Source organism: Molossus molossus, unplaced genomic scaffold (assembly GCF_014108415.1).
Source record: "Molossus molossus isolate mMolMol1 unplaced genomic scaffold, mMolMol1.p scaffold_m16_p_7, whole genome shotgun sequence".
NCBI lineage: Eukaryota > Metazoa > Chordata > Mammalia > Chiroptera > Molossidae > Molossus > Molossus molossus.
Window position 1 is genome coordinate 74,366,641 of NW_023425401.1, and position 15,092 is coordinate 74,381,732.

The 15,092-nt window shown below is 37.7% G+C and overlaps 1 protein-coding gene and 1 pseudogene across 5 annotated transcripts in view; one reads left to right on the forward strand and one right to left on the reverse strand.

Moving 5' to 3' along the window:
- The window catches only part of FOXP2 (forkhead box P2), a 355,837-nt gene that overhangs the window by 19,334 nt on the left and 321,411 nt on the right, over positions 1-15,092 (forward strand). The gene's annotated exons all lie outside the window — the stretch shown is intronic.
- On the reverse strand, positions 10,133-10,645 carry LOC118620303 (annotated as a pseudogene).

A 15,092-nucleotide genomic window follows, 5' to 3' on the forward strand; every position in this document is an offset into this window, starting at 1 on the left:
AGAATTACTGGTTTAAAATGTAAAGTAATAGATGATATGGCTACATTTTATTGAGTAAGGGAGTACTTGGATCCCTGTGTTGAAATGGCTCATGGATACACAAATGTACTGTACTCTGTGTTATTACTGGCTTCAGATTTACTGAATGAACCATTCCCAACTTAAGATGGTTGTGTAGTTTCTCTAATTTCTCTTTATCATTGTCAATAATACAGTGTTGTCTAGTAGAGATTTTTGCTACAAAATTATTTTTGAATAACCTTCCAGAAAATTAAATTTAGCTGATCTCCATTTGAGCCTCAAAAATATTAAAAGGGATTATCTGTTGTTTTACAAGGGGAAAAAAACAAATAAATAAATGAAACTAATGAGAGATCCTTGTTTTGTTCTAGGATTATAAAATGTTTGACCCTTTCTAAAATTAGATTAGTTTTTGACTATCATTTTTAATACTCAATTTTACATTCAATTTTGGTATATTTCTGATCTCACCCTTTTAATGTATGTGTGGGAGGGTAGGTGCAGACATTTGGTTGTTATACCATATGGATACTTAGTAGTAAATTCAACATTCTTAAAGTTAAATAAAAATATGAACAAATAAAGACTAGAAATGTAACTACTGAAAGAATAGTCATATTTTAGTACCTTGTTTTAACTGTTATGTAACACGTATGTGAATACATTATAAATAATATAAAAATATATTAAAATTAAATATATGTACACTAGTTTATAATTTGAAGTATATACAAACAACTTCATAATGGATGCTTAAAATGATAGTTTACAAAGGTAAAGCCAAAATGCATACCCTGGCATTGAGGTGCATAACATACTTTGCATTTAACTACCAATTGCAACGAAGAGGTTCCAGTGGAACCATATCAAGTTTCTCATTGATTTCAATGGGAAATACATATTACTGGCTTTTATGATCATATATGTATATCCACTCATGAAAACATCATTACTATAAATTTTTTAATACATTTCATTCTCCTTAACACCTTTATTAGTTGATCATTAGTGGTTACAAAGATATATTCTAATTCAAAAATTATTACAAATGACTTTTAATATAACAATTTTTTCAACTTATACTAAAACAAAACTAACAAGGGATAATTGATTTTATATACTATGATAGAGAAATGCATAATGCAGATCATGTGAAATGCTTCATGATAAATTTGAGTGATGATTACCATTTTTAAAAAAGGTTATAATGTGGTTTTCTAATTTTTCAAAACTATATATTCCTCATTTATTAAAATATGTGTTAATATAGATAATAATAGAAAAATCTACACAAAAATTTACCTTCATGCTTCTATGTAGTTCTAGCAGTAAATATATTTTTTCCTAATTTCTATTATTTATAAATGTAGAGAGATAGGCAGGTGAGGATAGAAAAGATAATTTATGGTAAAATTCTGACCAGCTATAATTTGATTATGTGATTTTCCTTTTTGTATAGTGGAACAGCTGTTTTGTTAGGGAAGAAAAAAAGTTAGGATGTATAAAGAGGCTTCCTGGTAAAAAGCCAAGAATACCTAACTGGTACAGCCAAATTTTAATACAATTCATATATATTTGTTGTCCTACAGATTTTATAAAAATTTCCTGGAGCCCTTGCCAAGTGGTTCAGTTGGTTGGAGTATTATTCTGTACATCAAAAGTTGTGGGTTTGAGTTACAGGCAGGGCACATACCTATGTTGCAGGTTTGATCCCTGGTTGGGGTATATACAGGAAGAAACTGGGTGATGTTCCTCTCTTGATGAAAATTGGTAAAAAAATATCCTTGAGCCCAGCCAGTGTGGCTCAGTGGTTGAGCGTCAACCCATGCACCAAGAGGTCACCAGTTTGATACCCAGTCAGGGCACATGTCCAGGTTGTGGGCCTGATCCCCAGTGGGGGGTATGCAGGAGGCAGCCAATCAATTTTCTCTCTCATTGATGTTTCTTGTCCTGTTTACTATTGTTTAATTTGGTGTAAACCATGCAAATTTGTGACAGAAACCTTTTTAATAACCAGTCCACATAAAACACAATTTGAAAATCATTAATTTATAAAATGACAAAGCAATCAATGGAAATATCCAAAAAATGTATTACATTTTATAAAATTAAAAAGAGAGACAACAAAACAAAAACAAAAAACAGAAATACCACTGTGTCTGAATTCAACCATTTTTTTTTAACTGAAGAGAGTTGACTCATTTATTTTGTAACTTTCTTTTTTTTTTTAATTTTATTTTTGTTACAGATGTTTCTTTTTTTTTTTACCCCATTGACACCTTCCTCCCCATCCTCCCGGCCCCGTCCCTAGCTTTGTTGTACATGCCAACTGGATATGCGTACATGGATATAAATTCTGTGCTTTATCTCTTCCCTTCCCCCACCAACCCCTCTTGTGAGGGTTCTCAGTGTGTACCCTACTTCCATGTTTCTGAGTCTACCCTATTTTTTAGACTGTTATGTTCATTATATTCCACAAATAAGTGAGATCATGTGGTATTTGTCTTTTTCTACTTGGCTTATTCCACTTAGAATAATACTTTCCAGGTCCATCCATGTCGTCTCAAAGGATAAGAGATCTTTCTTTCTTAAGCTGCATAGTACTCCACTGTGTATATGTACCACAGCTTTCTTATCCATTTGTCTATTGATGAACACTTGGGTTGTTTCCAGATCTTAGCTATTGTAAATAGCGCTACTATGAATATGGGCCTACATATATTCTTTCTGATTGGTGTTTCAGTCTTCTTAGGGTATATTCCTAGAAGTGGGACACTGGGTCAAATGGAAGTTCAATTTTTAATTTTTTGAGGTAACATCATATTATTTTCCATAGTGGCTGCACCAGTCTGCATTCACACCAACAGTGTACTAGAGTCCCCTGTTCTCCACACCCTCGCCAACACTTGTTTGATGATTTGTTGATGGCCGCCATTCTGACAGGTGTGAGGTGATACCTCATTGTTGTTTTAATTTGCATCTCTCTGATGATTACTGATGTAGAGCATTTCTTCATATGTCTCTTGGCCATTTGTATGTCCTGTTGGAGAGGTGTCTATTCAGCTCCTCTACCCATTTTTTAATTGGATTCTTTGTCTTCCTTTTGTTGAGTTGTATGAGTACTCTGTATATTTTGAAAATTAACCCCTTATCTGATGTATCATTGGCAATGATGTTCTCCCATACAGTGGGTTGCCTTTCCATTTTGATGGTTGTTTCTTTTGCTGTGCAGAAGCTTTTGAGTTTGATATAGTCCCATGTGTTCATTTTCTCCTTTGTTTCTGTTGCCTTATATCATGAATCAGTGAGTATTCTATGGCGTATGATGTCTGAAATTTTGTTGCCTACATTTTCTTCTAGAATTTTTATAGATTCACTGGTCACATTTAAGTCTTTTATCCACTTTGAGTTTATTTTTGTGTATGGTGTAAATTGATGGTCTAGTTTCATTTTTTTGCATGTAGCTGTCTAATTTTCCTAACACCATTTATTAAACAGGCTGTTTTTACTCCATTGTGTGCTCTTGTCTCCTTTGTCAAATATTGACTGAGCATAGTGTCTTGGGTCCATTTCTGGGTTCTCTATTCTGTTCCACTAGTCTATATGCCTGTTCTTGTGCCAGTACCAGGCTGTTTTTATTACAGTGGGTTTGTAGTATAACGTGATATCTGGTATTGTGATCCCACCTACTCTGTTCTTTTTTTAAGATTGCTGTGGCTATTTGGGGTCTTTTTTGGTTCCATATTAACTTTTAAAGTATTTGTTCTAGTTCTGTGAAATATGTCGCTGGTATTTTGATGGGGATTGCATTGAATCAATAGATTGCTTTGGGTAATATGGACATTTTAATGATGTTAATTCTTCCAATCCATAAACAAAGTATGTTCAACTTTTTTATATCATCCTCTATTTCATTTTTCAATGTCCTATAGTTTTCCGCAAATACAGGTCCTTTACTTCTTTGGTTAAGTTTATTCCTACATATATTAATTTTTGGCTGTGATGGTAAATGGGATTGTTTTTTCAGTTTCTCTTTCTATGAGTTCATCGTTGGTGTATAAGAATGCCATCGATTTCTTGACATTAATTTTGTATCCTGCTACTTTTCCAAATTTATTTATTAAGTCTAATAGATTTTTGATGGAGTCTTTAGCGATTTCTATGTATAATATCATGTCATCTGCAAATAATGATAGTTTCACTTCCTCCTTTCCAATTTGGATCCCTTGTATTTTTGCTTCATGTCTGATTGCTGTGGCTAAGACTTCCAGTAATAGCTTAAATAAGAGTGACGAAAGTGGGCATCTCTGCCTTGTTCCTGTTCTTAAGGGAAGTGCTTTTAGTTTCTGCCCATTGAGTATGATTTTGGCTGTAGGTCTTTCATATATGGCCTTTATTATGTCGAGATATGATCCCTCTATTCCTACATTGCTGAGTGTTTTTATCAGAAATGGATGCTGGATTTTCTCGAATGCTTTTTCAGCATCTATTGATATGATCATGTGTTTTTTATTCTTCACTTAGTTTATGTGGTATATCACATTGATTGATTTGCAAAAATTGTACCAGCCTTGCATTCCTGGGATGAATCCCATTTCGTCATGGTGAATAATTTTTTTTATGTATTGCTGGATCCGATTTGCTAGTATTATTTTCAGGATTTTGGCATCTATGTTCATCAGGGATATTGGTCTGTAGTTTTCTTTCTTTGTAGTGTTCTTTTCTGGTTTTGGAATTAGAATTATGCTGGCTTCATAAAACGAGTTTGGAAGTCTTACTTCTTCTTGAATTTTTTGAAAAATTTTGAGAAGAATGGGTGTTAGTTCTTTTTTGAATGTTCGGTAAAACTCCCCCGTGAAGCCATCGGGGCTTGGGCTTTTGCTTGCTGAGAGAGTCTTGATTACCTCTTCAATTTCCTTAGTTGTTATTGGTCTGTTCAAGTTTTCTATATCTTCCCTGTCCAGTTTTGGGAGACTTTGTGTTTCTATAATTCATCCATTTCGCTTAGAGTGTCGAATTTGTTGCCATATAATTGTTCATATTAGTTGCTAACGATCTTTTGTATTTCTGTGGTGTCAGTTGTTACTTCTCCTCTTTCATTTCTGATTTTGTGTATTTGGGTTCTCTCTCTCTTGGTTCATTGGTGAGTCTAGCTAAGGGTCTATAAATCTGGTTTATCTTTTTGAAAATCCAGTTCTTTGTTTCATTGATCCTTTGATTTTTTTTTTTTTTTCTCTCCGTGTCAATTATTTCTGCTCCGATCTTTCCTATTTCCTTCCTACTACTTACTCTGGAGTTTTCTTTTTGTTTGCTTTCTAATTCTTTAAGTTGTGGGGTTAGAAAGTCAATTATAATTTTTTCTTGTTTCTTGAGGTAGGCCTGTAGTGCTATAAACTTCGCTCTCAGAACTTCTTTTGCTGCATCCCATAGAATTTGTGTTGTTGTGTGTTCATTGTCATTAGTTTCCAAGAAATTTTTAATTTCCTCCTTGATCTCCTCAGTAATCTATTCATGTTTAGTAACATGCTATTTAGCCTCCATGTGTTAAAATGTCTTTGCATGTTTTTGTTGCAATTGATTTCTACTTTCATGGCATTGTGATCTGAGAAGATGCTTGATATGATTTCAATCTTCTTGAACTTGTAGATATTTAGTTTGTGTCCTGTCATGTGGTCTATCTTTGAGAAAATCTCATATGTACTTGAGAAGAATGTGAATTCTGTAGTTTGGGGGTGTAATTTTCTGTAGATATCTAATAAATCCATTTGGCCTAGTGGTTTATTTAGAGTTCTGTTTCCTTGCTAATTTTTCATCTAGAGGATCTATCCAGTTATGTCAGCGGGGTGTTGAAGTCCTCTGCTATGATTGTATTGTTGTCAATTTCTCCTGTGAAGTCCTCGAGAATATTTTTAATATATTTTGGTGCTCCTATATTGGGTGCATATATATTTATCAAGGTTATATCTTTCTATTGGTAGATCCTTTCAATATTATGTAGTGGCCTTCTTTGTCTCTAGTTATGGCCTTCATTTCAAAATCTATTTTATCAGATATGAGTATTGCTACCCCAGCTTTTTTTCCTCTCTGTTTGCTTAGTAGATTTTTTTTTCCATCCCTTCACTTTGAACCTTTGTGACTCTTTTGTTGTGAGGTTGGTCTCTTGTAAACATATAGATAAGTCATGCTTTCTTATCCAATCAGTCAGCTACTCAGTGTCTTTTTATCGGAGCACTCAGTCCATTTACATTATGGTAATTATTTTTATTATTTTCTTTATCCTCACTAGAGGACATTTTTTTCCATTCATTGTTTAGATAGAGTGGGAGGGAGACAAAGAGAGAGAGAGAGAGAAACATTGATGTGAAAGGGACACATCGAGTGGTTGCCACCTGCACAACCCAACCAGGGCTGGGTACAAACTGCAATTGAGGTATGTGCCCTTAGCAGGAACGAAACCAGGGTCTCTCTGGACCACAGGCCGACGCTCTAACTGCTGAGCCAAACAGGCCAGGGCTAAGGTGATTATTGATATGTACTTACTTATTGCCATTTTTGTTTAGTTTGGTTATACAGTGATACCTCGGTTCTCGAACATAATTCGTTCCAGGAGGACGGTCGAGAACCAAATTGTTCGAGAACCAAAGCAATGAAACCCAATAGGAAATAATGGAAACTGGATTAATTCGTTCCAAGCCCCAGAAAATGCCTATTTACTGGCCTAATTTGTATATAATATGTAGAAAAACATAAGTCTCAACAAGAAATAAAAGTGTACAGTATGTCTAAGGGTTAAATTCAGTGTAAAGCGTGACTCTCTCCACAAAGCGTGACTCTCTCTCTGCACTCACACTGATGACGCAAGCAAGGCGCGCTGGGCCGAATGAACGCCATTCGGCTCAACTCGGCTCATCTCGGAAGTTCGAGTTCCAAATATTTGTTCGGATTCCAAGGCAAAAGTTTCTCGAATCTCCTGGTCGAATACCGATTTGGTCGAAATCCGAGGCGTTCGAGAACCGAGGTATCACTGTATTTTCCTTTCTATTTCTTCTACTAATTACAGCAGTCCTTTTAACATTTCTTGCAGTGCTGGTTTGCAGTTAAATTATTCCCTTAGCCTTTTTTCATCTGGGAGGCACTTTATTTGACCTTCTATTTTGAGTGACAGCCTTGCTGGGTAGAGTAGGCTTGGATTCCGAACCTTGATTTTCATGACCTTGATTACTTCATGCCATTCCCTTCTGGCCTGTAGTGTTTCTGTTGAGAAGTCAACTGAGAGCCTTATGGGGTTTTCTTTGTAGGTAACCTGTTGCTTCTCTCTTGCTTTAATTTTTTAGGATTAAAAAATTCTCTCTTGTCTTTAATTTTAGGATTCTCTCTTTTCTTTAATTTTTTGCATTTTAATTACTATTTGTCTTGTGGGCCTGTTTGGGTTCTTCTTACTTGGGGCTCTCTGTGCTTCTTGAACTTGAATGTCTTCTTTTTTCACTAAGTTAGGGAAGTTTTCTGTCACTCTTTTTTCAAATATATTCTCTAATCCTTGCTCATTTTCTTCTTCTTCGGGGACTCCTATGATGTGAGTATTATTACGTTTCCAGTTGTCCCACAGTTCTCTTAAGCTTTCTTCCTGTTTTCTAATTGTTTTTCTTTTTGGTTTTCGGATTGGTTGATTTTTTTCTACCTTGTCTTCTAATTCACTGATCTGGTCCTCAGCTTCCTCTACTCTGCTGTGTAGGCCTTCCATTGTGTTCTTTATTTCTGATATGTCATTCTTGATTTATTTTTGGTGCTTTTTAAATTTCTAATTGGTTGATTTTCAACATCTCTATGTCCTTTTTCATGCTGTTGAGCTTCCTCAAGATCATGGCTCTGAATTCTAGCTTTGTTAACTTGCTTAACTGCTCCACATTTATTTCATCTTCAGTAGAAGGCTCTTGTTCTTTCATTTGGCTGTTGTTTCTGTGTTTCACCATTTTGGCTATCTCAGTGGGCTTTCTAGCGTGCCAAATTTTCCCTGTGGGTGTTGGTGTCCTGCTGTTTGTGGCTCCCCCTCCTGGGTTTGTATGAGTGAGGGAAGACCCACATTTAACACCACTGTCAAGTCTTAATTTCCTGGTTAGAGTTGCTAGCCTAGGAATGGTATAGTTATCCTCTAGTTTTTTGCCTGAAGGCTATCAGTAGGGGTGACTTTAAGGGCCTTGGGTTCTCAGTTGAATGAAAAACTCCCTCAGGTGCTCAGTGCAAGGGGAATTCCAGACGGTGGGGCAGATGTTGGTTGTTAGTGACCTCAATTTGCATTTCAGTGGCCCACCTGGGTGGGGTGAACCTCTGAGGGAGGGGCCGCTGCCTCTCACCAGAGACCTGGGAAGGAGCAAGATGGCCACCGTCCTGTGAGACTACAACTTCCCAAAAGATCTGAGCTTCCTGCATACCCTGAGTGTCCCCACACAGTTCCAGTCCAGTCTTCCCTCCCTCTGCCTGAATCCAAGGTGAGTGTCTGTGGCTATTTTAGCATCTGGTCTGGTTTGCTCTGTGGAGCCTCTTGGGAGTTTAACCTGAGAGTGCTGCTTAGAGCTAAGGCCACTGCTGTCTGTGGGTTCCAGCCCCCCCCCCTCGCACCTCCTCAATCCTACCAGGATTGAGTCAGTGCCCCTGGTTATATGATCCTCACAAGCTGCTTTTCTGTTGCTTTTTCCCGTCAGTTTGTTTTTATTTTAGTTGTAATTCCAGTTTGGTCCTGGGAAAGAGTCTGTGTAGATTCCATTCACTCCACCGCCATTTTGGAATCTCCTAAATTCAACCATTTCCGAAGATGGTATTTAGATAACAGTGTATGTTCCCAGTGCTTTCTGATTTCTGGCATACCTAATGAACAGTAATAGAGCAGATGTGTGTGTGTTCTGAACCCCCATTCCTATTTCACCTCCTTTTACAAATGTCTTATCGATGTTTCTATCTCTCTCTCCCTCTCCCTTCCTCTCTCTCTAAAAAAATCAATTAAAAAAAAAACAAAACAAAAAGAAAATAATTTTAAAAATATCCTTGGGTGAGGATTAATACGTATGTATTTTAAATTCCTGGAATGGTTTTCATATATATGTGTTTAATCCTTAGGAATTATTTGTAATATTATTAGTAAAATTTAAAGGTCATTCTTTTAATTAATATGCACATTTTGGAGGAAAAGCATTTTTTTTGTTTCTTGAAATTTCACATGGATTATCTACTCCTTCTTCATATACAATGTCTGAAACTGCCCCATCATAGGCAAAACTCTGCTCTATAATAAACACTCATAATGTTCTTATTCCCTTAACTTGAATTTTAAATATGGAATTTGGAAATCTGTGTCTATTATCTCACCAGGTTTGACAACTATGAACCAGTCACTTTTCACTAAATTACTGGAGAAAAAAAAAAAAGTTGATGGAAATCTTTTCCCAGCTTTCAGTATACAAGATATTTTTGCTGTGTCAGAATTAGACATGCTGTGAGGACTTGGAGAAGAGAAGGGAGTGATTCAGAGTCAGCCTGGATTGTCAGGGAAGATATTAAGAAGTATATTTTATTTTATTTTTTTTTCTGGTCCCCTAGCTAAGTTTATTGTATTTCTCCACTTCTTTTACAAAATTAAAAATTTTGAAAACCAGGCCCAATTGGCAGCGTGAGTACCTTTGTTCATAGAGATTGAGTCTTGGCCTGGATTTATAATACGAGGATATAGGGTGTGGGATAAGACGGTAGGACAAGGGACTAAGGGCAGAAGACTGAGGAGGGAAGGAGCAGCCAGGAGCCACATTTCTTGAGTTACAATTCACAATTTAAGAAGGCTCGAGCTGGAGAGCAACGTGAAGGCCTACTGAAGTTCTGTGGTGACCAGCAGTTTCTTCTGGGGAAAAAAGCAAAGGCCAAGATGCCCTCAGATCAGTTAAGAGGCCACAACTCAACCTGTCCCTCTGTCCCATGGTTTACCTAACACTTCTCTTCATCTTAAATTTGTGCTCTGGTTGCCACTTTCCAGGAGTCTTTGAATAAGTGTTCCTCTGGCAGAGGTCCCAAGGCCTTCCTGCATGGCGTGGCCAGGTATAGGAGGGAAAGGATGCCACCCAGAGAGTCAGAAGAAGAAGGCAATTTGGGATGCCACAGTCTTGCAGCCATTGGAGGAAAAGAGCTGCTAGTCCTCAGGGAAGAAGTGGTGCTGTCCAGCACTGCCTGGATAACCTTATCCCTTGGCTGCAGGCAACTGCGCCAGCTCCTTGAGCATGCAATGTCACAAATGGTGCCACTGGAGTGGTAGAAAGAGCACCAGAACATCCAGAAGATGCTCTTCATAATGCCCAGAAGCCATGATGTGTGTTGTCCAGCAAAGCCTGGGAGATGAGTGGCTTTAACTTTTGTAGACAGATGTTCTTGCAGTCCCATCAACTGTGCCAAGCGTCTAGCAACACTTGATTGGTCTTCTCCTCACCAGTGTTTCTGATGAAGAGGAAGATAACTTTTCTGTAGTTTGTCCTGTACACATCCAGGAGGAACCCAGAAAAAATTGTAGGACCTCCATTAGGCCTGGGACCAGCTTGTCCATCTCATCAAAGAAGAAGAGGGAGTGGCCACAAGCAGTGAGGTCCCCCTGGACCAAGTTCTAAGATTCTTTGTATAGCTTAAGATTCTTCTTTTAATTGGGTCAGGAGGATAAAAAGAGGATCACTGGGCAGAGAAAGGGAAAAAGGAATTCTAGGTAGAAGAAAAAGGCACATAAAGACAGGCAAGTGTAAACATGGACAGAATATTAGGGACTATTTAGTATTTTGATGCAAAGACTGGGAGATTGATTGGAGTTGAGTTTGGAATGGTAGTCAAAGTCTAGGTTTTAGAGGATCTTCTTTGTTATACTCAGTGGTTTTGACTTTTATTCTTAGGTATTGGACAACCATTGAAGATTTTGGTTAGAAATATGATGGCATATTTATATTTCAAATGACAAAATAGTGTGAGCTATTGTCTAGCTCAGAGGAAGTGCAGAAAAATAAAGGAAAACAATTTTAAGACATAGAGTCAATAATAATACTTGGGCTGAGTGTGGGTTGTGAAGCATTGAGACAAATTATAAAACAAGGCAGAGGATCCTCCTTGGGAAGAATCCCTAAGGAACAACTGTAACTCATTGCCCAGTCTTGTCACCACTAGAAGTCAGGGTCTGGGGACTGCACTATTTTCCAGGGAGGGGACTGTCACCTACCCAGCCCTGGGTGCTGCTGGAATCATGAGCTGGACAGAGATTGAGGAAGTTGCTGTTTGGCAACAGAGCTGGTAACACTGGGGATGGGGAGAGGCAGCTAGGGCAGCCTGGCTGTGAAGGCCATAGCAGGAATGCAGTGACAGAAACCCTAAGGGTAAGACTAACCAGAGGTAATGCATGAGTACCTGGCCATCATCCAGTTTGGGAAGTTTGTCGGATCTGTCTATGCCAAAGAGGCCACATAGCAGAACTCAGGGCCAGTGGAAGGATTTTACCAGTACAGCCAGAAGTGAATCTAAGGGATTGTATTTTCAGGAAAACTTTTGGCTGATAGCAGGACAGGGATAGACAGTGGGGCCCAGGGAAAACAGATCATACTGACAATTTTGAGTGCAGGGGAAGTGCCCCTTCCCACACCAGAGGAACAGCAAGTTCTACTCCACACTACAGCTACCTGATGCAAGGGTGAATGGCTCTGGACTGGAAATCTGTAGCCCTGCAGCTGGTTCTGGTAACACTGGGGACTTAGACATTTGACCTGGTATGAGATTGGGCTGAGGCCCTGCCCAGTAAGGGCCAGCCACAATGAAAGATTTGAGTGACAAGTGGGGCTGGTTTTTTAATTTTTTAAATCTATTTCTGCTTGAGGTGGCAGTGAGGGGGTGCCAGCAAGCCAGGAACAGCTGAGGCATTGGAAGGAGAGGAAAAGCCTGTCCTCCACCACCTACAAACTACAGGCATCACTCACAATGCAAGTCTGTTTAAACCATCCTGGCCAGTACCTGCATACCCCTACAGAGCCCAGTTTTATGGCAGAAGAGAAAGCAGTTCAGAACAGGGACCTTCAAGATGTGAAACCTGAGGTTGACCCAGGGTCTTGTCTTTGGAGGCCATGCACAATGCACTCCTAAGGGCTCCACCTGCTGTGTTTTAGTCAGGTTTCCCAGGGCCAGTTAGGGACAGCAACTCATGTTGACTTGCTCCAGCACACCATGTGACTCAGGATCAACACACCATGGGACTACATTCAACATCAAAACAAAACTTAGACAACTCCACAAATAGCTGATCCAAAACACTTGTATGACAGTTGGTAAAACATGGTTGAGATCAAGCCTCACAGTTTACAGCCCTGAGGACTGAGCCCACCCCAAAGAGGAAAAAAGCAAACAACATCAAAATACAATAGAAGGACCCACATAAGCCATACAAGGGATATTCCTAGAGGAAACATTTCAGAGGATCAAGGAAAATACACCACTGGGTCCCACAAGAAAGCCATTTTACCAAGACTGGGAGGCATAAAATTTTTATCCAATACAAAACAAAACAAAACACAAAAAAACAACAAACATGGGGAAACAAACAGGCCCCAAAAGAAAGAACAGGAAGAAACTCTAGAGAGATAGATAAAATTGAGGAAAACCATTTAACAGAAATGGATTCTAAAGTAATATTTTTTAGAATGCTCAACAACATGAAAAAGGACATAGAAACTATGAAAAACAATCCTTGGGAAATGGAGGATGACGTAGTTGAAATAACGAATATACCGAAATGAATTAATAATAGGTTTGAAGAAGCAGAAGGTCAAATTAGCAAATTAAAACACAAGGTAGAAAAATATCAATCAGAGTAGCAAAAAGAATAAATATGTAAAATACATGAGGACAGTTTAAGGGAGATTTAGTACAATATGAAACAGAACAACATATGCATCATACCAGAGGAGTACCAGAGGGAAAAGAAAATAAGCAAGGGATAGAGAACCTGTTTGAAGAAATTATGACAGAGAACTTTCTTAACCTGGTGAAGGAAAAAGCCATACAAGTTCAGGAAGCACAGACTCCCAACCAAAATGAACCCAAAAAGACCCATACCAAGGCACATCATAATTAAAATGGCAAATATAGCCCAGCCGGTGTGGCTCAGTGGTTGAGCATCGACTCATGCACCGAGAGGTCGCCAGTTCGATTCCCGATCAGGGCACATGCCCAGGTTGTGGGCCAAATCCCCAGTGGGGGGCCATGCAGAATGTGGCCAATCGATGTTCTCTCTCATTGATGTTTCCATCTCTCTCTCATTCTCCCTTCCTCTCTCTCTCTAAAAATCAATAAAGAAAATATTTTAAAATGGTAAATATAAAAACAAGGAGGGAAACTTAAGGGAAGCAAAAAGGGTACAGTCAGTTAACTACAAGGGAGCTTCCATAAGGGTGTCAGTTGATTTCTCAAAAGAAACACTACAGGTCAGAAGGGAATGGCATGAAGTATTCAAAGTAATGAAAAGCAACAATCTGAAACCAAGAATATACTATCTAGCAAGGCTATCATTCAAAACTGAAGGTGAAATAAAGAGCTACCTAGACAAAAAAAGAAAGAAAAAAAAGTTACAGGAATTACTGTCAAACCAGCATTGCAATAAATGCAAAAGGGACTGTTGTAAGAAGAAAAAATGGAGAAAGAGAGAGGAACATAGGCATAAAAATAAAAATAGCAATAAATAATTACCTACCAATAATAACCTTAAGTGTAATAGGACTAAACGCTTCAGTCAAAAGACATAGAGTAGCTGAATGGGTAAAATAATAATAATAATAATAACCCATACATATATTGTGTACAGGAGACCAACTTTGGAACAAAAGACCCACATAGAATGAAAATGAAGGGTTGGAAAAAATTTCCATGCAAAAGGAAACAAAAAAGAAGTTTGAGTAGCAATACTTATATCTGACAAAATAGACTTCAAAACAAAGGCTAGCCCTGGCCAGTTTGAACCAGTGGTTGGAGCATTGGCCTGCAGACCAGAGAGTCCTAGGTTGGGTTCCTGCTGGGGGCAGGTACCAAAAAACAAAAACAAAACAAAACAAAAAAGGCTATAACGAGACAAAGAAATTCACTCATTATACTAAAAGAATTGTCCCCACAAGAGGATATAACCCTTGTAACATATATGCACCCAATATAGGGACACCTAAAAAACAAAACAAACAACAATAACAAAAAAATATGTTGGTGGACTTTAAAGGACTGATTGACAGGAATTTAGTAATAGTAGGGGTTTTTAACACACCACTGTCATCACTGGACAGATATTCAAACACAAAAACAACAAGGAAACAGCAACTTTAAATGACATACAGGATCAGATGGAACTGATTAATATTTACAGAAAATTTTATCCCAAAGCAATAGAATACACATTTTTCTCCAGTGCACATAGAACATTTTCAAAGATAGATCACATATTAGGACACAAAATAAGTTTAAACAAATTTAAGAACATTGAAATTATATCAAACATGTTCTCAGATTATATGGCTTGGAACTAGAATTCAACTACAATAAAAAACTCAAAAACATTCACACACATGGAGGCTAAATATCATGTTATTAAACAATGAATAAGTTACCAATGAGATCAAGAAATTAAAAACATCTTGGAAACAAATGAAAATGAACACAAACAACCCCAAATCTATGGGACACAGCAAAGCAACCCTAAGAGGGAAGTTCATAGGAGTACAGGGCTACCTCAGGAAACAAGAAAAATTTCAAGCAAATGACCTAAACATACAACTAACAGAACTAGAAAGAGTACAACAACAACAACAAAAAAAACAGATAAAGGAGATGGACAGATATAATCAAAATCAGAATGTAAATAAATTATATAGAGACTAAATATATATATGAATCAATGGATTCAAGATCAATGAATTTAAGAGCTGGTTCTTTGAAAAGATAAACAATATTGATGAAATTTTAACAAGATTTATCAAGTAACAAAGAGGACCAAAATAAATAAAATCAGAAATGAAAGAAGTAATGCTGAC